Source organism: Mycteria americana, chromosome 7, assembly GCF_035582795.1.
Source record: "Mycteria americana isolate JAX WOST 10 ecotype Jacksonville Zoo and Gardens chromosome 7, USCA_MyAme_1.0, whole genome shotgun sequence".
Lineage (NCBI taxonomy): Eukaryota > Metazoa > Chordata > Aves > Ciconiiformes > Ciconiidae > Mycteria > Mycteria americana.
In genome coordinates, this window is record NC_134371.1 from 54,042,813 (window position 1) to 54,067,785 (window position 24,973).

At 37.4% G+C, this 24,973-nt stretch overlaps 1 protein-coding gene across 2 annotated transcripts in view; it reads right to left on the reverse strand.

Annotated features, from left to right (window-relative positions):
* The window catches only part of PRKACB (protein kinase cAMP-activated catalytic subunit beta), a 76,264-nt gene that overhangs the window by 27,573 nt on the left and 23,718 nt on the right, over positions 1–24,973 (reverse strand). The window contains exon 2 of one of the 2 annotated variants that reach the window (XM_075508493.1): positions 18,870–18,940. The exons of the other annotated variant lie outside the window; for it this stretch is intronic. The gene's annotated coding sequence lies outside the window, so the exon portion shown is untranslated. The remainder of the gene's footprint in view (positions 1–18,869; positions 18,941–24,973) is intronic. 2 annotated transcript variants of the gene reach the window in all.

The window sequence follows — 24,973 nt, forward strand, 5'->3', positions numbered from 1 at the left end:
TTCTTCTATTTTTATTAGAGATAATAAAATTGATTTTATTTCCAAATCCAATTTTCAGTCTTTTCCCCTTCTTTTTCTTAAATCATAAAGTACTGGTCCAAACAGAGGCAGTGAACCCTGCTAATGCCCAAAGTACAACATAACAGAGACCACTCTGGGGAGACAGCACCAAACCCAACTAACACCAAGTCACTTAAAATGTGAATCCCTGAAATTTTGTTTAAAAAACCCCAAACGTATAATGTAAATCAGTAAATTTATTCAGTCACAAACACATTCACGTCCTGTATTAGCTCTGCTCAGCGACTTACACATGCGTACATGTCCCAATTCCACCATTTTCCACCAAAAAAATATAAATGAGATAAAAACTCTGCTTTCTTAATCTAAAAGAGAATCCAGACCCAATGCTCATCAAAATTTATAAATTAATATACTTCATTAAAAAAGTGACTCCTCCCTCAAGACACACACACAGGTAAGTTCTACATTTTCCAGTTACACCAAAAGCCTCTCTTCCTCTCTGCCAAAAAACCTGAAACAAACAACCAAAACCTATGAACCAAGCAGATTTATTATTAAAATCCTAAATTATTGATTATATGCAAGACTTCCTCAATGCAGACAAGCAGAATAGCTTCATCTGAACATCCAAGCATGGGACATGACCTAAAGTCTCTTGCAGATTCCTAGTGGGCAAGAGCTGTTCCATCCCTTCAGGTCTTTTGGTTCTTCAGGGTGGCACCTCTCTTTCTTGCCCAAGCTTTCTTTTCAAATTAAAGCACTGTTAGGAACCTTTTGCTGATTGATTAGAGTTGATATTTTATCCCAGTTCTCTAAAATGACCAGTTAGAACTGGCATCCAGTTAGTTCTAGAATATGTTAAAACTAAGCTTTGGCCTAAAGAAAGGAGTCTCTCTCATACCTTCTTCCTGCCCTTGAAGTGTTCATTGAAGAGAATTATTCCAGACTGCCAGAGACGACACATTTGTAAATCTCCTTCCTCTCTTGCAACGACCCACATGCTTTGAGGCTTAAAAGTCGAAGAAATGGTAGTTTGGTTTGTTAGGCTGCAGTTCAGTGTTCAGTACGGGCTGGTATAAACACAAAAAACCTCAGTCCTGTCCTTCCACAGTCCCTGCCTCTCTATCATGACCTTCCTTGAAAGAGCAAAAGCATCCTTGTGGCTGACTGCCAAGCCAGGTCAGGGAATTAGGCCAGATTAAAAAGTAATGGACAGAAGGCAGGGGAGGACAAGGGAAGCTAATTTTAATCTGCAGCAGCTCCCAGTTCTTTTTATCACATGAATGCTTCTCCTGGGGTGAGGGAAAGGAGAAGTGGGGTGGAAATATGTGGGGCAGGAGAACTGCTCCTTTTCTGAAGGAGTGCCAGTTTGTGCTAGTGTAACGTGACCATGAACGTAGGGCACTGGACTACTGAAAAGGCTGCTGAGAAATAATTCTAATTTTAAGTTATTAATTTTCAATTATTGTATTAGATAAGTTAATTCTATTAACTTAAAATTTCAAATTAATTAATTATAAGTTTAACACAATTACTTTCAAATGCAGTACGTAATACTCCCTACATATAAAATTAGTTCATACAGAAAAGGTTATGTGAAGAAATCTTAACATGTAAAATCCTCAATTTTCATACGTTGATGTGCTTTGTTAGCAATTAGGAATTAAGGTTCATCTGCGCAGTACCACCCTCTATAGTTGTAGCTGAACTTTATCCAGCAAGTAATCTAAAATGTTGCAACTACCACAGGACCTATAGAGTAAACAACCACCTTCCTGTGTGAAATATAACAGGTACTACTTTACAAAGAAAATTGAAAACTGTGCAAAAATGGTGAAAATTCCAACATCTCTTGTTTCTGCAGTGCATATATTTCCATGGTTACCATGGGGAGGGGTGGGGTGAGAATACATTTTAAGAATGAGTTCCAAGAACAGAATTTTCTAGGGCACTACTATAAAATATCGTGTAAATGTATCACATTCTTGAGTAAAGGTTTTTAGCGAATTCTAGTAGTTAAATACAAATATACAACATAATCAGATTTTCCTCATACAGTCAAAACCACATACCAAGCAAAACGTTTTCGGCACCTGCTGCAGTTTTCCTCTAGTTAAGCCATCCACCCCTCTGCACTGTTAGGATGCTGCCTAACTGGCTAGCACCAACTTTCCTCTCCATATTACTGCCCCACCTTCCCTCTTTGTAAAAGTTCAGTGACTAAAGAGGATAACATATTACTGGGCAGCTATCACTGAGAGTATGTTTTACGGGTAGATTATTAGAAACAGTAAGTGTAAATCTGCAGGTAGTTGATCTGATCTGCATAGGGAATAATACATTCCCTGCAAGCAGGCAATGCCTCTCATACTACTAGATACACTCATGCACAAATACCCTTTTCTTTAGAAGTAACCCAAGTTCTACTAAACTAATTCCTTCCTTTTACTCCAAACTAAACAACTGCAGGGGCTGGTCACTGTATGGATGCATTTTGCAAGTGACTTGAAAACAGCAACTCTTGAGTTGCTTTTTCTTTTTTCAAATACTTCATATAAGGCATCAAAATCATAGTAGATACGCCAGTCTTGGTTTAACTGCACTCATGTCTACGTCCGCTTCCCACAAAGCTACTTTGTCCCAGCCCTCGCATTAACAAAACTACCCAAGTTCTCATATGCATGCGCTGGGATCAGTAAGACACATCTTCACAGCTGTCAGGGTAAATCAGCAAAATAGCTCTTCATCTCTTTGCAAGATTTGAGATTCTGACACATCGCTATACTGACATATCTCCTGCAGAACACGCTTTCAATATTTACAGGAAAGGGTTGCCTGCAGTAACTAGCCAAGCAGGAGAAGTTCATTTATAACCTTAAATAGCAGAGAGCCTGACTTCCTGAATAAGGAAGTCTTATGTAAACAAACACATTTCACAATTCAACACATCCAGTGAACAACAAGTTTTTGTTTGCCTCAGGATTAGGGCGGGCAAAAAGTAGGTAAGAGTGTTTACTATCCATTCTGATAAAGAATGGGCCTGTAGAGAGAAACTGGTTCAAGTCAACGCTTATTTGGATAAAAGGCAAGCATAAAACTTGCACTGAATTGAGTTGCAAACCCTGCAAAAAAACTTAAATGAAGAAACCTAAACCACATGAATTCTTAATGGACTGGAGTATCTGTCAGCAACTAGAATGAACAAAGGAAAACACCAAAACCATTATTCTAGTTACAAAACGGCCGGTAAGAACCTCAATCATTAAAGCTGGGAAACTCGTGTTGCAAACTTTGGCCTGCAATAGCAGGACCAGCAGCAACTCTTAGAGGAACCAGCAACAAATAATCATATAAACAATTTGAGATGTAAACTAAAAACCAAGGAAAGAAGAAAATCTTTCTGGTAACAAAATATACGTAACAAATGTAACAAAAGGGACTAGAGTAAGTCACAGGTCAAGAGATACAAGATTACAACATACTAACTACCCTTTCCTTTGGAAGAAACCCCAATTTTATTCAACTCATTTTTTGCTCATGCTCCGAACCAAGCACCCTGAGGGACTGTTCCCTGTATGGATGCATTTTAAGAACTATGTCAACACAGCAACTCTTGTGTAGCCTTTTATTTTTTCAAATATTTCATACAAGAATCTGAACGAAACATGAACCCAGGTCAACACCTAAGAAATTATCCTAGTCTGCTGTCAGAGGCTAACGGGTAACATCGGGGAATTTTTGAAAGGAAAAAAACCATTAGTCCCATGAGATGCATATAGGAAGATGTATAGTTCTGGCACCTGGACATTCCATGGCATCTTTCCATTGTCTATAGCCTTTTCAGCAGTGGGACTAATTAGTTGCTACTTGTTGTCTCTTGCCCTGAAAAGATGTTCCCAATGCACGTAACTAAGATATTTACACTACCTCCCTTCACCCTCACTCCTGAAATGCTCCTATTCTCCAGTGCACACAAAGCTGGACAATAATTCAGCAGAGTCTATCAGCATTGCTCGTACTCTTTCCTCATACTGCTCCATCTGTCTCCACACACATTTGGTAACTACTATCTCACGAGTGTAAATTTCTGTATCAGCAACTACCTCTATTTGCAGTAGTTGAAAGCACTAGCCCAATCATGTACGTGGTGATACTTGGGAGTATTAAGCCTATTCCTAGTAAAACAGAAGATCTAGCAGAGTAACACCTTTCAGAAGTGGGAGCTGGGGCTCCTAAAGTTACTTGGCCTCCCAGTTTTATCTGTTCAAAAATGTTCTGCTGTTCAAAACAAAAACCCTCAACCAAAGAAATAGAAAAATAGGTTTTCCTTCTTTCAAGTCTTTCCAGAAAAAAAAAAAACTGGAGCTCTCCTGGGAGAAAAAAAAAAGAAAAAAAAAAAGAAAAAAAAAGGCAAGCCAATTGTACTTGCAATTGAAGAAAATATATCACTTTTCCATCAAGGCTTCACTTGCATCTTGGCAATCTTTCACAAGGAGAACATCTGATTTTACCCACTGACAGGGTGTAATGTAACACTGCTGCAGTGAAGACAGCCACAAAAGTGCACTGAAAAGCAGAAGTGGTTTAAATGAGGAAATGTTTACAGCGAAGACTTAATCTAATCCTCCCTTGATGGAGGAGGAAATAGTCACCTTTCCCTTGTCAAAATTAGACTTCTGATTTATAGATCCTCTTGACTGGGAACTGACACTTGGTAAAACTTGCAGCTATTTATTTCTATTTTTAATGGAACCGGGAGCCTGGATGTCAAGATGAATGAAATCTACAGATGCAAATTGCAGAATAAGGCCCCAGGGAAAAGAAAAGAAAACAAAACAACCACCACCCCTGCAAAAAAAAAAACCCCAAACAACCCAACAAACAACCCCAACCAACAAAACATAACACCTGTAACCTCTTTTTCACCTAGTTTGTAGGAAATGTATTCCCTTAAAATGACTTAATCATAACAGAATACCAAAAAAAATAAACCACCCAAGCAGCGAAATTCAAAATTCATAGAGCTGATTTCCACAAACCTTAACTCCTGTGGAAGCTACCACCTAACTGTAAGAGAGAAAGAGAAAAAGGTGATGGAAAACCCAGCCTGGTAACTGGTGACTGGTGATAAACCCACCGAGAGACCTCTCCTCCACGAGACGAAGGCGGCCGCGTGACGCCAAGGAAGCGCAGCGAGGCTGTAGTTTCACCCTCACTTTCCAGAGAGGCTGAGCAGGGGCAGGTGTCGGCGGGGAGGTCGGGCTGCCGCCGCGTCCCTGCGGCACAAGCCTAGGCCGGCCGTGAGCCCGCGGGGCCACACCAGCTCCCCACCGGCTCCCACCGGGCTCCCGCCTGCCAGCATCCCTGCAGGGCTGCGGGGAACACACAAGGGAGGCTGGGCCACCTCTTTCGGGGACAGCCCGCATTTAGGTTTACTTGAACAGCCATGACACTGTAACATAAATCTCCACAATGTACGTACAAAGTTCTGAAACCTTGTCCTGTGTCTGTACTGGTTTTCACATTTGTATATTGTACTTTGTATACCGAGGAAACGACAGCCACACTTTTCATTTCAGGGAAGATGACCTCAACACATTTGAATGAGATAAGTGTATATATAAACTGATATTAGATAAGGCAGTGGGATGACTCCTCCCACTCTTTATCTCATGCCATGTACAAAAGTGAAACCTTCATAAAAACGGTACTTCAAATTTGCAGGATAAAGCAAAACCACACACACAGACAGATCCACACAAACCCCATATACGTGATTAACTGTTTTTTCTTTTCAAGCAATCTCTAACCCTCTTAAGTCATTTTCCAAAGCTCCAGACTATCTGCTTGAAACCAAAAGGCATCATTTCAGAAACTAATATATTTGGGCTTTTTGCAAACAATTTTCAAAGGATATCTGTTTCTAAGGAAATAAACATACAGAGTTTATATAATTAGATACAACTTTCAATAATATTCCAAGTAAGAATAAAGTGCTTCATAATTCCATTAAATTCAAAGTATGTTATAATAAGTAGACACGGTGGTTTTGGAAAGCAAATACCTGCCTGATAAGTTTACTAGATCTATTATATCTCATTCCAAATGAGACTCCCCTCCCCTACTTCCATGAACGACCTCAACTATTCTGCTATCCCATCATTTAGAAAGAATAAAAACCATAGAAGAATAAGCTGGTTCAGATGAAAACCAACACAAGCTAGTTCCGAATTTTTAGGCGATGATTATTATAATTTCAGAAGGCCTCTGTATTTGTATCAATTTAGATAAAATAATTTGAGTGGTACAGAAAATTAAGTGAACTGACATATATATCATTCAATTATAAAATTTTCCAAATCAGATTCTGTGCCGTATTTAATGATGTGGAACAGTTACTTCTAAAAGAAAGCTTTAAAATAGAATTTCAAATACTAAATAGCAGTTATGCAAAGCAAAATGTTTAATAAAAGCTGCAAATCTTTAAGACCAGTAATTTTTAATAGAAACCCACAGCGAGTCGATTACAAAAACAAAGAGATCAGTAGTCAATGCAGCTATGCAGACAAGAAAGGAAAACCCGGTAGATTTTTCCTGATTGTGAAGACGAAACAAAAAAATAGTGTCAAAGGTAATAGAAAAGACTTACCATTCATGCTGAAAAGCTAGTTTTCAGAAACATATTGCTCCTAATATTAATCCAACAGTTGATGAAGTATGTTAATCCCTACAAAATCAGTGCTTCAATCTCTAAACACACTTACACACTATCTGGAAAGAGAGAGCACACAGAATCCAGAGAGCTGCTCTTCCTTACGAGCTCCTTGTGATGCAAAAAACTATGAAGCACAAGATACCAGTAGTAAACCACAATCAATATTCAGGACACGGGTATTTGGTTTTGCTCATTAACTACTTCTGTTCTGACCAATGCTACCTATTCATGCCTAGAGCAACTCAAAATGGCAGGGGGAAAAAAGCATGCAAACACCAGGAGGTTTTAAGATGCTCTCAATTATATCAAGCACTGGTTGTTTCCATGGCAACCTTAGACCAGAATTATCTGTTGACTTGTACCCAACTAGTAGTTATTCTAAAGCTTTAATCAATTCACACAATGTACTCTGTACATTATTTCCTGTTTCACGTGTATTTTTCTCTACACGTATATCTATCTAGTGATTATTCAGCTAAATCTCTGTAAGACATTCCACAGTATTTGAAAGTATATTGATACTATTTTGAATCAGTTAAAGACCAAATAATATTCCTTTGACTATTCATCACCCATCCATTTGCAATTTAGAGACTATGAAGACGCCAGAAAGATGCAATAGTGGTGACTCTCCTGACCATTTCAGCTATCCAAGTTGTTAATGCGTTCTCTTATTATGCACAGACTTGGAAAATATTTATATCAGTTCAAGAATAAAAGATTCACACTGATCTTACTGTCTCTACATTAAAAACCAAGCAGCCTCATTCTCCTTTCCTTTCCCATATCAATCTTTCAAAGAGCAACAAGCAACTACAAAAACGAAAGAAAAATCAAAGCGTAGGTTCCATATAGTTGCAAGCGGTCACAGTCAAGACGTCTAAACTAAGAATGAAATACATGGTTCCGATGACTACCATCACATCCCTTTCATCCTTTGGCTGTGCAGCACAACTGACCTGGTTACCGGTTCAGGCTGTACAATCACACGGGCACTCAGGCAGCTTTTAAAAAGAGATTCCAAGGCCCGCAGTGTCCTCAGCCACCTCTGCCCTACTGGATTCTGAGGACTTTACAAAACACATCCATTTGTTTCATGCACCAACCAACAATGCAAGGCACTTCATGTTTTATGTTTTACATATCAAAATAACGAAGAAAAGATGTTAAATTGCAAAATTAACCACTGACAAACCCCTAAGGCCGTAGACCACGTGGCAGATTACTCAAACCCACAACATTAGATGACTGACAATACAAACAAAAAGTGCACCCAACAAGGGGCAGCTCCTTCCCCTTCAGCAAACCCGTAGCTTCAGCAGTAACCGCTTGTAAAAGGACATACATAGAAACAGACCTGTTACAGTATTTCATTACAGCAAAAGGTATAAATATATTAACTTTTTTTTCAAATTAAGTCCACCTCAAACCTAAAAGAACAAAAATTCTGAGAAGTCACTTCCCAAACTTTTTTCAGGAATTAAAAAGACTGCTTTTGCCTTGAACTTCAAGAGTAATTCGCACTGTCTGCTATGTAGCTTCACCTAAAACCTTACACCAACATTTCAATAAGTTGCAGTGATATGGGCAGAATAGTTGAGAATATTCAAATATCCAACAAGACAAACACCAGTGTGTTTCTAAAACACTATTAAACTTTCTCTGAAATTAATCTACGACCTGAATTCAGTGACCCTATGCAATTCTATGACATTGAATTCTCAGGTAAAAAAACCAAAACTAACAAACACCCCCCACCACCACCACCACAAAAAACCAAAAAAAAAAAAAAAAACCAAACCCAAAAACCAAACAAAACTGTTTCTCTTTCATTTTTCACAAAGAATTTTCACAGATGATGTATTTTTCTAAAGATATAATTAGGAGTCAGTAGTAGACAGAAATAGTCCCTCCACTGTACTCCTTATCTTCCCTATCACTCCTTTGGCTACACTGGTAGTGAAATGAGAATCTTGAAACATAGACTTAGTCCATGTATACCTACAGTATTTTTATTTATAATTTTTTAAAAATAATCTACAAATTGAGAGTAAAGGTTCAGGATAAAGATTCAGAATTTCACCCCGAAACCAAAGCTACATAATCAACCACCATTCAGCTACCAGCTCAGTAACTTTGGCTCAGAAAAACTGCATGCAACCACTGTACTTAATTATGACTTAAAATAGCATTCGCGGAACAGCCATTTTCACCATGTTTATCATCAAGAGACACGACAGTCCATTTCCTCATCAAGCATGTCACATGAGGAAGCCTGCCTTAAATAGAGGGGGAAAAAATAGTAGAGACTTGTACACAAACAGGTCACAATTTGTAAGTGTCAGTAGGTCAATACCATTTTTTTCTTCATGTTATATAAACAAAAGTGCTTCAGCGTTATTTTTTCAAATAGCTATTTACATAAAAAAGAGCTTCTACATAAACACAAGTATGCCTCTATTTTTACCAAGCCGAAAACATTTTGGAGAAGTGGAAGCTCACAATTTATGCACTTCCATCATTTATGTTCCCAACAAAACTAGTCGATCCTTTCCCATCCCACTTGGGAGACCTAGATTTAATCTATTTTAGGTCAATGCATTAACACCTTTTTGTATCCATGTTTACTGCTTATCCTCTGAGAACAGATTCACTCCCTACTCATATAATATTTTAAATTGCAAGCAGGGAGATGTATAAACATTGATTTTCTTCATGGTAACACTCTGATGCTAAGCATTTCCAGTAAGACCTATTTTCAACTGAAATAATTGTGCTATCTCAAATCTATCAATGAATCTGAAATCTGGAACAAAATTATCATCAATTACCATACTGTAACATTTTAAAACGAGTATTTAACCACAGAGACAATAATTGCTTTCCAAAAGAATATATGGCTTTAAAAGAAAAAAAAGAAAATCAAATGTCAATTTACTCAGATTGTGATATTTTTTGAAATCTCTCACTCTTATTAACCGAAATGCAATCATTAAAAGTTTTAATCCATACAAATAATACTGTAAACTGTTCACTAATTAAGAAATTAAAGCTAATGATAGTCAGCATTCCCACACTAAATTAATATGTAATAGTTAAAACCAAACACAATTATATACTGTTTATCACTGTATAGTGTTCTGATGTATATATCCCCTAAAATAAAACGACGAATGATAAAAAGCCCTATAATTAGAAGTTTAATCTGTGCAGCAATGTCTGCCTATTCCAAAGTTTAAACATTACAGTCTTTAATGAGTTTTCTATTTCTGCTGAACTAGCTGATTTAATTTGAAAATAAAGGAAGTAATTCAGAAGTAAAAACTGGGGTCCCGGCTTGCCAAAACACATCAACTGTGCTTTAAGAGAAAAGAAGGGACGAGGGATAAATTCTCCTGCCAGCCACCAGGCCATGAACCAGCCCCCCACCTCCCCCTGCCTGATGCAATATGCTGTTCTTCCAATTAATACCTTTAGGTTTCGAATTGTAAAATTGCCCCCAGAACATATCACAGATCAGTGTTCATATTCGATCACAAACACGCAAGTTCTTCACGTGCTAGGCAAACTGAAGAGAGAGTATCTATAAAACAAACAAAACCCCCTACTTACTTGATTTGTCCCATAGGACAGCAAGTTCAGAGCAATGTTGGCTCTCATTTTCCAGAGCCGCTCTCTGTTCATGCGCACCACTCTTTGAATGCCTATGGAAAAGGCGATTAGCAAAACCTTCCAGCCTCTGCAGCGCTGTGGCTGTCCCTGTGCACTGGTTACAAGGTACCTCCTTCTGAGCTGCCATCTATACACACCGGCGACTTTTACAAAAGCAAAAGAGAAAATATCTGGAGGGAGCTGGACAACCCAGAGCCACTAAGAGCTATGCATGTGTCAAGCTTCCTGTATGCAGTGTTTTCTAACCACTACTCTCTTCTACTTCCTGTTAAGAAAAGCTCTATAATGTACTGGTTTATACTCCTGAAAGTCTCTTTTCACGTCAATCAAAAAGTGTTTTTATAAAAAAATACACAATAATTGCTCTAGCATGTGTTTTCACAGCTTTTTAATGCATCACATTTTATATTTAAATACACATTTTATGTTAAAATACTATAAACAACTTGTTCAGAAGTAAAGATCATAAGGCAGATATATTTTTTTTAATTTACCACAACCATGCGTGAAAAAAGAAAAGTGACTATTCTGCAGTTCTTCCCCTGTAATTAAGATGGAGTACTACCATCATCATAGCAAACATAACCAGCTGTAATCTAATCATTAGTAATCTCATGTTTTCAACGAAACAACTTTCCAAGCAAGGAGGTTACTTGCAAAAACTACTGAAGAAACTATTACTTTATTATTGGTGGTGGTGGGGAAGTATTCTTTTCCTCCTTTGAGAAAAATCAGACTGCAGAAGTTGAATTCTAACGTACATATAAACACAACTGCATTATACTTACCCAAACTGCGTTCTACTTACTCCCAAGAATGAACCAAATGCATTTAACTTTTTCAGTAATAAAGTACTAGAACGACCAGCGTTGGCAGATGTTTATCTAGCAGCGTGCTCACTCTCCCAGCCCCAAAGGCAGCTGGAAGGAGAGTCACAAAGTCATGGTTACCAGCTCCTGACATTGCTTATGTAAAAGCTTTGCATGCAAGTCTCCTGGAATTGCGTAAGAAAGTTTTTCCATTCACAAGAAATTCGAGTATTTTCAACTGTAGAGTAAGTCTAGAAAGCATCATTTTTAATGTGCAGAACATAGGGGAAATAAATTGAAAGCTGTATTTAACATTAAATTATATTAATTTGCAAATTATGTAGTTTTGCATGCTTACAACAGGTAATACTAAATATTCATTGTTGTGAAAATGGAAACCTATACATTAGGCAGGTTTCCCAGTATATTCTCTGCACATATAAGATGTAGCTTCTTAAAAATTAAGGCTATTCTTAGGAAAGATTGAAATAACTTTTCCACAATCTGTCTCCTGTCTTACAGTCAACACGTGTTAAAGACATACCTCTCATTTTTCACCATACTTCTCACTGAATAGTTTTCAAATGTCAGCAGATATCCATCCTTGGACATTACATAACTATTTCATAACAGCTCTCTGCTTCAGAAAAAAAAACAACCCATGATGACAAACCGCCTATGATAACGATAAAACAATAAAAATGCCGAGGGACAGACTTTGCAGATTTGGCTACATTCCTCCTAACAGGCACTTCCAGGGTTGTTGTAATCGGCCTTAGTCAACGCAACAGTTTAAATTTCTAGACCCTACGCAAAGCGCAGAAACACCCTTTGCTTTGAGGCTCCAGATTATACTCTGGAAATGTAATTTCTCTCTCCAGCACCTGTTCAAAATTTGAAACCCAATGTCTAAACACTTACATTTTACACACCAGTTTGCAAATCTGGATGAGCACCTGCTATCTTGTTGGTGACCAGGCTGCTCGCCCCTGTCAGGGTCAGGCGCTGCAACCTTCCCTGGATCCCATTACAGGTCCTTTTCCACCTTACACCTTCCAGCTTTTTACCTGCTTTGTTGCAGGATCAGTGCTGACTTCCACGATACCCTGTCGGTTCAAGGCTCTGCTGCCAGAAACAAGAGCTAGTGAAGACCATGGGGATCCATTTGCCTTAGCAGGGGTCACAAACAGGCAGAGGGGATATATTATGTGCCATATATAACCAAACACTTTATGACAGAGTAATGCTATGCTACCTTCCATACAGCAGTATAAGAAATACTTAGACAGCAACAAGATGCTTATTTCCCTACCTTATGCCCCTCTGGATGCTTATAGCCCCTCTGGAATTGTACAGCTGTGCTCCCCTGTAGCTCACCCCAAGTCTCCAGGCATCCAGGGAATCCTTCCAAGAGACTATTGTTTTCTATGACCTTGGCTGTTTTCTCCAGTAAACAAAGCCACCTGGTACAATGGTGTGCTCATCTCTCTCCTCTCCCATGGTTCTGAGCCTTTACGCTACTGTCGTCTTATCTTTCACACAAGTCTTCAACTAAACCATTTCATTTCCCTGATCTCAGAGAGGGTAATTTACAAAACTCACATCACATTATGTAAGTTAGAGCCTGCCAACCCTCTGGAGTCAATGGAGAGATAAGGGAACTGCCAGAGACCAACTCTGCCCACCAAAATTCAGAGCTCTGAATGCACCCAAGTGACTAACCTGGACACTTGAATTAGGCGCCAAAAATAGGAAGCAGAAATATCCACCCTCTGAGATCACAGAAGTGAACTGGTTTAAGTGAAAACAGGTTATCAAAAAGGCATTATTAAAAGCCATCCTAAGAGAAAACTTGGATTTGCCAGAATTTTACAAACGACTGCCAGAGAACTCTGTTATAGAAGTTCTTCTCCACATGCAAAACATGAAAATAAAGTACTGGTCATATTTATACACAGATAGTAGTACACTTCCTTAACCTCAGAAATTTTTGGCATTGATCGGCATTGCCCAATGATAATATAAAATACTACCACACCGACTTTCTGTGAAGCCCACATCCCACGTGGACTTCAATGTCTTCAAATGAAGTCCACAATTTTTAAAGGTGGAATCTCCTACTTCCTTTTACCTAATCTTTCATCTTATTGACATACTAATCTTCCGAATCAATGCAACATTAATTTATCCACACCAAATATTTTTTATGTTATATATGAAGCACAGAGTCCACAAGCTCTGACATAGTATTTTACTGCCCCAAAGCTCAGCTCAGTAATCAGCAATGGATGGTGCTTTATCAAAGGCAAAATTCTGTGGCTCTGCTTGTCTTAGGATTTCCACTTGCTAGCCAGCACTGCTTTCCCCTAGAACAGTTTGTAAATCTTCAAATACAATAAATGCTTATACAGACATCTGCAAACAGACTTGAGGTCATCTTACTCATGCTCCAAGCTGGAAGAAGAACCTGAGCCAGCTTTGACCTAAAGCCATGCAGTGCTTCTGGTTAAGCTCGTACGCCCTCCCAAAAGAGCAGAAGTTGGCTGTGCTCCAGCCAGACCATCAACATCCAGATGTTCTACCCACTCAATGCAAGTCATATCAGGTGTGTGCCAAACTGTGCACAGGTATGGCCCATATAATATCAAGCCTGACTAGGTTCATTTAACTGTCACCGAGTAACTTTTACTCTACAGACAGTCTCTGTGGCCTAGGAAACCCTTCTGTTACAAAACAATAGCCTACTTCAGGTCAGTTATCTAAAACAATTAAAGTTTGAAGACATTAAGACTAGCCAGTTACCATCCAGGTCTCCTATTAGTTTCTACAGCCGGGGAAGTGTTGAAAATCCACTCTTTGTTCATATTTATTGCAAAATAAACCCAAGCTACCCAGGCTACACAGTGTATCTGCTACCTGGTGTATGCCAGGGAGCTCACAACCCCGGTGTCCGACCAAGCAACATTGGCACAGGGGCTCAGTGCTGGTGCAGTGGTTTCCTTTGCCTGCAGAGCTCCATCTCTTCCAAAGCACTCCCAAACACACTCAGTTCAAACTGGCTAGGCATACAATTTAAGGAAGGTGTTACATAGAAAAATGTAAAAGAGAGTTGCTTCAATGTTTCTAACCAGTTTCTAAAATTTCTGTTCTACAAGAGATAACGAAGCTCCAACTTCTCCTTGCAGCCAAAGTCAACACTGAAATGTTAAGAATTTCTTTTAGGCAGAAATTTTATTTTCACTAAATTCTAGCCACTAAATCTTGGTGATATTTTAAAACAAATTAGAACACCCAGAGGGGTGGGTAAGAGATTCAGCCATGAATGTGAACATTACATGTGTAAGTTATAGAATTTTGATAAATAATATTTCAGTAAAAAATTTTAAGGTGCTCTCCCACAAATTTATAAAAAACAACATAATGATGATAACTATAGAAAAGGGCTAACGCTGTGGTCCTCCAATCTGATAAAGGCAACAAAACCATTTATACTTTTCCTGATGGCCAGCCCATAACCTTGCGTGCATTTCCCAGCAGCTGATGCCCAGTGTGTCTCTCTCAACCATAGGTAACAACACACAGCACGATAACCCAGCCACAGACTCTTTCCGCTTCTTGCTGAAAAAGAGTCAGGAATAATGTGGCTACGTGGACAATTTCTTCTTAATAATCTCTGCTAAAACATCATTTCTCAATTTCTAAGAAGCTATGCTACCCTACCAGTCAAGACTTAAAAATTTAGGATTAAGAAAGAGAGCACCCTCCTTTCCTCGAAAAAGCTAGATGGTTGAGTAGTGGCATGATTTGTACAGTCCTACTTCAATTGCAATACAGAAAAAGGCACACAGTATCAATTTAAAATATTAAAAATGTTTCCCAAGTAAAGTTACCATGAAATTCCTGAATTTTAAAGAAGTACAAAATAGAAAAACACTAAAAACTACAGCACACCTATATATCTTTGAAATGTATTTATTTTACTTCTAGGATCTAATGCTGTACTTCTTAGTTTCATACACAGATCTGAAATTCTCTCATACTATGTCAAAACTGGGAGTCTCTTCTCTAGTGTTTAATGAAAGCTAAGCATGAATTTCTTGCAAAGGCACACAGGAGTTTTAAAGACAATTAACTGTATTCCTTGACAGGACCTTGAAAAAGGGATCCATGATGCAAAATAAATTTCAGATCACCTACATTTAACTAAAATTTAGGTCTTAATTCCAAATCTTGAAACCTAACATTCTCCTGGTTACCTACGAAGCTGAGTCTCAATCTGCCTGTTTATGGATGTTCTACTTCTCTTTAAGGGCTAAATAAAAATATTCTTTTATATCTTCTTATTCTAAATATTTAAAATCAGTATTTCTCCTTTTCAGGACTGGCCTTTATCCACAAGTAAAAAAGACGTACTGTGACATTTTACGCCTATTTATTTTGTTTGTAATCTACAGAAAAAACAACTTAAAGAAACCTTATAAATGAATAATAAAGAATTTTTTTCTAGAGGTTAAAGACAGCTTATTTATTTGCTTTAAAAAATGATGGCTTGATGAAGCACATCTTTTCCTTTATGCATCAGTTATTTCAACAACGAAAGTCCAACTTTAGTATTCATTATTTATTACAAAAGGAGTGAGCAATTATTTGATACAAAGTGTTAGTGAGGGTGCCTCCATTTTTAAGAGCTTGAGGATATTGCTAAATTTAGCAGGTCTCTTATTGACCAATAAAATATTTATAAGTTGAAAGATGCAGCCAACACATTTAAGAAAAAGAAAATAATGTAAGTGTCTAATTTTGAATTATAAAATACAAAAGTTTATAAGCATTTAATAACTCTAAAATTTGTTTTAAAATATACACTGAAGAACCTAGAGCATTCTGTGCTATAAGCTTGAGGAAATATGTATATTTTTCTAGTTATTATATAAAGCTTGAGAGAAAAGGATGTAAAACAAAGTATACAGATAGCTATTTCATAACTAAAAAGAAAAGAACATTTTCATCAGAAATTATGTAAACACACTCCATTTTGAGTCTTGCCAGGCATGCATATTTCAGAAAGAATTATGGGTAGAAAGAGGCAGAAAAAGACTTCTTTAAAAAGCAGATATATTTTGATTTTCACTATACGTCCAGCACTATGCCACTAGCTTGCATTTCTTTTTAAACACACGGAAGGAAGAGCAGTATTTGCTAATATCTTACAGATTTAATGGCTTTCCATTTTGAAACAAAGATTTTTCAAAATGTATATAAACAAAATAAACACAACCAATGACTTCACTGTTTAATAAAACAAAAGAAAGTAAACCCATGCAGTCTTAGTGTACATGTACATTTTTTTTCTAAAAAGGTTAACCCTTACTGGAGAGCCCCTCTGAGAGCAGTACTACGGCTGGGACTGCAGCACTTCTATAAATAGGACTGCCAAGAGGAAGTTGTTGCTATGGAAATGCTGGTCATATTTCTGGTTTGACTCAGTAGACCTCTACTGGCATCTACTGTACACAAGCTTAATTGCAGCAGACATCTAATACCTTCATCTCTCATCAGGAAGCATAAATTAAGGCTTGCATGGTCCAACAGCATCGTTTATTCTTTATCTGTGATGATAAAAAAGGAATTAAAAAAATAACTAAGAATGTAGACAAGGAAAAAAAAAAAAAAAAAAAAGAAAAAACTCAAATCCTCCTTGTATTCAGCATCTGATTTTTCATAGGCAAGCTAAAAGCTCTCACTCTTCCCATCAGTTTTCTTGTCCAAATTTGACAAACTCACCATTGAAGATGATGTGGTTTACCATGTACACATACCACGGCAGCAGATCAAGTTTCCTCATTTCTATCAACACATATCTGGTTTTTTTGAAGTCAAATAGCTTGTAGTCATAGTCCCAAATCTAGTGTTGAGAAGAAGGGGACAGAGAACTCTTTCTTTACAAGCCAAATCTTCCACAAAACTGTCCAACTTGCCAAAGAGAACTGGATTCCTCTCCTTTCCAACATGGCTCCTTCCTCCTTGCTTTTCTTACAGCTTCCTTCAAGATGATGTGCTCACTGGTGCTTATGGTCTGGGATTGTCACATTGCAAGACAGAGGTTTTCAGAATGTGAATAAAGATCACACAATAGCTCCATAATAAAACAAAGTTTAGAGAAGCTCCATCTTTGAAATACCTGCTTTCACATAAGTACAAGAAATCTTCTGAAAGTACTTGTAGAAATCTGCTTGGTCCATGCCCTTCCAGATCATAAGCTACTCAACTCTCCATAGTTACTTCATAGCACTATTTAAGATAGTTTGACATACAATCAGAAGTTTTGTACAAACTCTTGTTACTTTTCAGCAAAATAGAAAGTACCCTAAGACCTGTGTAAGTGGGTTTTGCTATACTTGCATAAAATAGTTCTCTGCCATGACTAAGATACTCTTGCTTTTGGACAAATGAGGTCTAGAAAAAAAAAACAGGTTAAGTGTATGGACTTATTTAAATTAAAATCCAAGGTTAATTTTTGAAGAAATTTAGCAATTCAGTAACTCTGTCTCTCTGAAAAAACTAACAGCAGACAAAGGTTTTGGTCCACTTAATTTACAACAAAATATACTGTTGATTAATAATGAGCATTAATGGGTTATCCATCAAAATGAATAAGATGAAGTTCCTGAGTCAGAAGAAACACACTAAAAACCTGGACATTTTGCTCAATATCTGACTGGGTTGAAGGAGAAGTTACCTGCTTGAATTCTGGCCCATCTCCCATCAGAACAACGATGCTGACGATCTGTCTCTCTCACAAAACAGTAAAGGCTCCTGCGGGTAAGCAGCTGCTGCGGAGGGGATCTTGGCTCCAGAAAGCTTCAGGCTGATAAGCTCTACTTTTTCTAGAATCTGCAGGTTTGGTCTATCCTTCCTTGGTTTAGCCACTTAGTTATATTAAGGAACTCCCCCGAGAGGCACATTTACATTTGAAAACTGCTGCTCAGGACGAATTAAGCATTATGTATCCCGAGTCAAGAGTGCCTCACATAACAAACGATAATTAAACCTGAGAGATCTGGGATTGTGCTTAGAGCTAATTCTTGATATGGGATAACAGAAGGAAGTGAGAGAAGGGACAGTAGTAAAATGCTCACCAAAACTAAAGTTTTGTAGATAAAAATTCTTTACTAGTAGCTACACTCTACTATCAGATTCTGTATTGTACAGTAAAAGACCAGAATGATAAATACTAGAGTAACTAGAATCATTTTAGTACCTCTTTCAGGAAGCCTGTCTGCATTTTAAATCACCAGCACATTCCCTAGAGGAAAAAAACCACAACAAAATAAAAACAACTGACTCCACGTTGAGCTAAGTATTTTAAATTGATACTTTTGTTTTCCTCCAAAACTGGAGCATTCCCCAATTATATGACATTTAGCTTCAGTTAGGAAAATATCTAAATAAGAAAGAAAGCAAAACCAAAGTTACTTCATCGGAAGGGATAGTGCTTCTTCACAGAATGAAAGAGTACAGTGCAAATCAGAATACAGTAGTGGCTTTCACAAAGTATGGTCTAAAGTACAAAACATTTGGTCATGTGCTGTGGCAATGCGCACGCCTCTGCTTGTATTAGGAACAGATCCTGTATTCCTGTGCCTTACCGCTAGACTACAGACTGCACTGGAGTGTCCTGGTCCCTCCACTCCTACCAGCCTGCTCAGCTTCAGATACTCTACAAAACAGGGGAAAGACCAAATTAGTAGAGATCCAGCACTATCCCGCACAGGAGCTAGAGGGGAAAATTGGCATTAAATCCCTGAAAAGTAGAAGGGATGCTGCTGGCCCCAAGACAAGAGGCTGTAGAATGTGTAAGAGGATATTTCAAAGTTTCTTAAATGCTCCTAATACACATTGTGCTAAGTAAGCAGTATCCCAGTTACAGGAACTTGCATTAATACAGAGGCATCAGAAGTGCAGCTCAGACAACAGGATTTCTCTATATACTGAAGTTAATTACACTGGGTTTACAGAATTTATGTTAGTCTGCATTTAAATGGAGTAACAAATGCCATCTGCTGGTTTAAGACTAAACAAAGCGTGAGGTATGAAAACTGTAATACTGAGCAGCAAGTTTTAAAGGTACTCAGTCATTCATCTGTAATGTGTTGTATAAACACAACTAAGTATCTCAGATTTTTTAGAGGGGAAATAATTCACACACCAACTTTGTAATTACTGGCTATTTTTCTTAGTGAGGTAGAGGCAAAGTGCACAGACCTTATTTTTTTCCCCCTATCTGTGATGGGTTTTCATTTATAAATTACAACTTATATCCAGTTTGTTTCATGCAAGGTGAATTTATTTAGTAGCAGTCTGGATATATTCTTAAATAGTATTTGCATTTGGATATAACAGAAATCATTTACCAAGTTACTTAAAGTGAAATGTTTCCCTTTTGCTATTTATGAAATGTGTTTTCCAGCTACCAGTAAGCAAACAGGCACATTACTTCTCAGTCCATAGTATCCTTTGGCATTCCCAAGCGCTACTTTACAATAAAGGCCAAAATAACTGAAGCTCAGACAGCTATCTTGAAATTGAGAAAACTTTTTATTGCAAGACGCAATTGCCAGTAGGCAGAATGGTCAGAAGATCTATCTTTCACTCTTGCACTTACTAAGAACAAGAGAAATACATGACTACAAATATACTTAATTTATTCTAATATTTGTTTAAAGCACAGGAAAGCAGAAAGCACTTTCCAGGATAGAAACGTTACAAGATTAAATGCATAGCTGTTTCTATTCTTTCCTTTTGTTAATGTAAACTTGCCAAGATGCTGTGTCACTTGATATTTATTGATACAAGTAAAGACAATTTTAAGAACAATAATTAAGAATTCATAAAACAAAATTCTAAAAGTTGCTACACAAATGCCTTTATTCACAACACAGAACTCCGAAAAAAGCTTTAGAAGCAAGTATGGATAAAATACACCATTACTTGTAATGATGAACAAAATCAAACAATTCTCATGGCATGTCAGCTCAGCATGCAGTATGAATGACAGCAGAGAAAAGATACAATTCCTTAATAATACAAATCCTCAAGCAGCCACAACCTTGCAATTGCATTTTCACTCTCAAAGCAAAATGATCAAAGATTTTTTTTTAATAAGATCAAAAGAAACTAGTGATGTCCTTCACCAGCTTACAGGGAATTAAGTTACAAGCTGTGCTGAACATACAGATTTTGCTTATTTTTAGTGCAAAATCAATGCTTGATAATACATAACATCTTTATTCCAAGAAGTTTGACAATTCTGCATTTTGTTTAAAAATCAAAGATTTTCTTTCTAAAAAGCAGGTTCTCATTATGCTGGCTAGCTCTATTATAGCTCACTATTAGACTGCACAAAGAACAAACTTTTCCACAGTTCAACAATATTTAAATTGATTTAAAAATATTTTTCATAAATTTAATATAAAATTTAATTGACAGGTAAACTGACAGCAAATATTATTGAAGTTATTTTTTAACTAGATACAAAAACATCCATTAGTTGCAACTGTATTTATCGTTAATTTGCTTTAAAGAGAAATAGGAGCAAACAATAATTAAAAATGCATCCTGAAAATCACTGTATTTCATGCTGTGAAATGCCACTAAAAGCAGCTTCTCACAGTAGGTCACCTCAAAGCACTGACACTCAACCCCATATTCTCCTCGACAAGGATATGGCAAGACTCTTCTATACCACTGTTTTCCAAAGAATTCCCCAAAGTCGTATTCAAGCAAGACTTGACCACAGAGTTATTCTTCCCTTTGCCTACTGAGCTAATGAACACTCTAACAGGTAAAGAAATTTTTGCGGCATAGATCCAATGCATTTGGTACGGAACAATATTAACTATCAAAGTTCACTCCAATTTTCTTTCCACTGGTTTCTATTTCTGGTATTTACAGAAATGAAATGTTCATGACAATATAAGTTATCTCAAGATATACACACCTTTAACTCCCTTCTCACCTTAGTATCAAAAGGCAAGAGCCCTACCCGATAAGAAATGGCTGTCACAGACCCAGGAGCTAACAATTCCCTGGCAAAGAGCTTCCAGAGTCTTGCTCTGACCTTCCGCAGATTAATTATAAATTGCTTGGGTTTATTACGTGATGACTGTATGTATGAAAGCAAGCCAAGAAAAACAAGTAATTGTTCAAAGACAGGTTTTTTGTTTGTTTTTGAGAGATGCCACTGGTATTTCTTTTGATTTGTCCTGATCAGCAGAACTCTCGCAAAGAAAACCCACCCCAAACGGCACACAGGAAACCTACGCAGGTCAGAATTTGAGCACTGTGACAAATGACAAACGTCCAAATATTTTTATCTGTAAATGAGAGATCTCTGCCAAAAAGTCTGGAGTCGCAGAAACATGCACGTCTGAAATAACTGACAGCTTCACTGCACACCTCCACTGCAGACTGCACACAGGGAAAACAGAATTTGCCTACACAGGCCTTTACCATTTGGGCGGATTCCTGCTAATACCTGGGAATGTTATCCTTAATCTTGCAGTGATACGGGCATCCTATTCATGATTACTACTACTAAAAAAAGTTTTGAATATTCCAATTTTGAATAGGTAAAGTCTACCTTATGATAGCATCATGCAGGCCCTTCTAATTTCTAGGAAGCAAAAACCCCTCTAATTTGGCAGAGCTGGAAGACATGTTATCTCTTGAATTTATTACCTTAGTTTACTTGAACCACTTTGAGAAAAATGCTTAAAATTTTGTAACTAGCCAGAGGCTTCTTTTCTTCCTCCTGGAAGAAAAAACATGTTTCACTTAGAGTTGCTCTCAGATGCTCATAACTTTTCCTAACAACCTCAACACAGAGTTGTTATTTATGGGAGTCACGTGGCATGTGGGAAGATTCTGGTTTTCTTCCAATTCCTCTCAAGTTAAACTCTTCCCAAGAAAACTGCCAAAATGAAGTACCAGTTTGCAATACATTGGGTGAATTTTTAAACTTATTTCCACTATAAGATCCACCTTCCTCCACTCTTGGGTGGGGGGGGAGGAAGGGGGGGGCAGAGAACGGACACGGAACACACGGACAGAACACATGGCATCCCATTTAAATGAAATATCAAAATAATGAACTTAGTAATTGCAATTACTGAGCCCTCTCTTCACCTTTCTTATATGATAGAAAAAACCCAATACTTAAATTACGCAGAAATGAAAGCCTAAATAAATACTTATCTGAAGTGAAAAGGACTGCTTATGTATTATTAGGTAACCTACTTTGACATTTCCATTCCTCTGCCTCTGTAAAGACGACACTTTCAGAAGAAAGTATCAACTGATTTATCAGCCAAATAAGGCAAACGACATATTATTGTAATTTTTGAAAACACTGCTGGTACCTAATTTTTCTGAAAAGTTGTGAAAGGTGAACAACGCTAGCATGCTGTGTAATGCAACTCTGCATGGTTCCCGGAAGGTTTGTTGGGCATTCAGGATGTCAAACATGGCCAAGTTCTGAAGATGAATGGCTTTTGGGACTCCACGTTGAATGCAATTATAAGTTCTACTCAGTTTGAAATCTACATTTGAATTACCTTTTCAGGTACGCCTTAAATCTATGCAATCCCTACTATATCCACTGAAGTAAAATACTATTTTGGCACACTAAATACAGTTTCTTACAGAACTTCTCAGAGAGTAGAATGAATAGATAGGTCCTGGAAAACACATCAAAATGGGAACACATTACTTTAGTCCTTAATGATCCAATTCTGAACCTAACAAGGTGTTAAGGATGTTGTGGGGCTAAAATGCACATATGGAAAGATGGGTAGAAAGAGAAAGGAGGAAATGGGCAGGAGGGGATCATGAAGGAAATTATTTGAACTAACTCAAATCGTGCAGCTCTTTCTTTAGTTAAAACAAGAGCAGCACTAGAACATTCATTACTCATCTGGATTTCACTAACAGTTTATAACCTGCTCACTTTTTGTTCTTTCTGGAGATTCACTTGTTACAATTACTGGATTAACTACATCTCTGTACCCTCCTTATTATCTTCAGGTGTATGTTCATTAAGACCTCTGTCCATGAGCTAATTAAGAGTAGATTAAATACATTAGTAGTCCATACTCCATTAATGATGACTGCTTCAGTAACTCTAAATTACATCCACCAGCAACTGGACTAGTCTATGTGCGGCACCAGCCCCTATGGAGAACAGTATTTCAAACCCAGTGAAAATATACCATATGGATGCCAAGCTCTGAAGGTATCTTATCTCCTCGTTTTGTGTAGGATAACCCAACTCATGGACTGTAGGAACTGCAGGAGCATACTCTCATAACTGAAAAGCTACACCACTAGTTCAGATTCAAGAACAGTCTTTATTAAAAGCACCTCATTAATGTTCATCACCACCCTCCACCAAGACTGTAGCATTTAAAATTGTATATAGTTCATCAATCTGTTATTTCACAGAATTAACAAAGCAGACTTGGCAAACTGTCCAAAAGCAAATACAGGATACCAAATTTGTTTCCACCTTCTCTTATGCTTGCTTCACACGCATTCACTTGGATGTAGCTTATTGAGTTCCTTCCCAACACTCTACCCAGCCTACACAGAAAAGATTTATAAATCTAACCTAAAATCAGCTTCTCTTACTCCTTAATTACAACAACTTCAGCTAGAAGATCAAAGCTTTATACTTTTCTGGAAAACTTGCAGCCTCATAGCCATTCATGTTGAAACACAAAGTTTCTCTTCCTTCCTTCCTCTAAGGAAAAAAAGCAGCATGTATATACTCACCCTAAGAAAAAGAAAAGAAAGGCTGATATCCTGGGTACAAATTTTGTTCTACTTAAAGCACCCAGCTCAAGGAATACAGAGAAGAAAAGCATACTTTCAGCAGAACTCCAAACAAAACCATAACTAGCAACCCTGATAAAATCCTGGCAGTCACCTAGAATGCATGTAAAAATAGCAGGGCAACAAACCTGGCATGAACCTTTAAATCTTCTCCTTGTCTATTAAAGACAAATTCTTCTCAGTAACATAAAAAAATTACAACCCATGTTTCTTGGTAAATATTTTAATTCTGAACATCATTACATGAAAATACATGTTATGCAGTGTTTTTTAAAACCAGAATCTCTCTCCTCTTCCCTTCTCTTTGGACAGTTTTTATTGAAATTATTTGTTTCACTCTCTTAAAGGAGTGAATTCACATCTAGAGATACAAGTATACAGACACTCGACTGGGACACAGCCATTTGGATGAGGCCACATGCTCACATCCTGTACAGTGTGCAGTGGGGCCAAGCTCAGATGCGCTCTCTGCCTTTCTTCAAAGCATCCTTTTGCACCCTTGGTTTTGCAATCAAATAGCTCTTTGATATAATTTTGTCCTACATATTATACATTCAAATATTTTTCAGTTCAGCCTGACTGCTCAATATGCCAAAATTTCTAATCATACATTCCGTCTGTTTTCATTAATTTGTAAGTGTAGTCCAAAAATAATTGGTAGCCTGAAATTTAATATAAAACTAAGGCTTAAATATGGAAACAATTTCAAATAAAATTGACTGGGTTTTGTTAAATTAAAAATAAGACTTTATATGTGTTTCATATGCTTAAATTGGCATCCTCAGGTTCAAACACTGTTGTTAATTTTTTTTTTGCTTCAGCCAAGAAAATGGATTAACATCAGACTTCTGACAGTAAACAG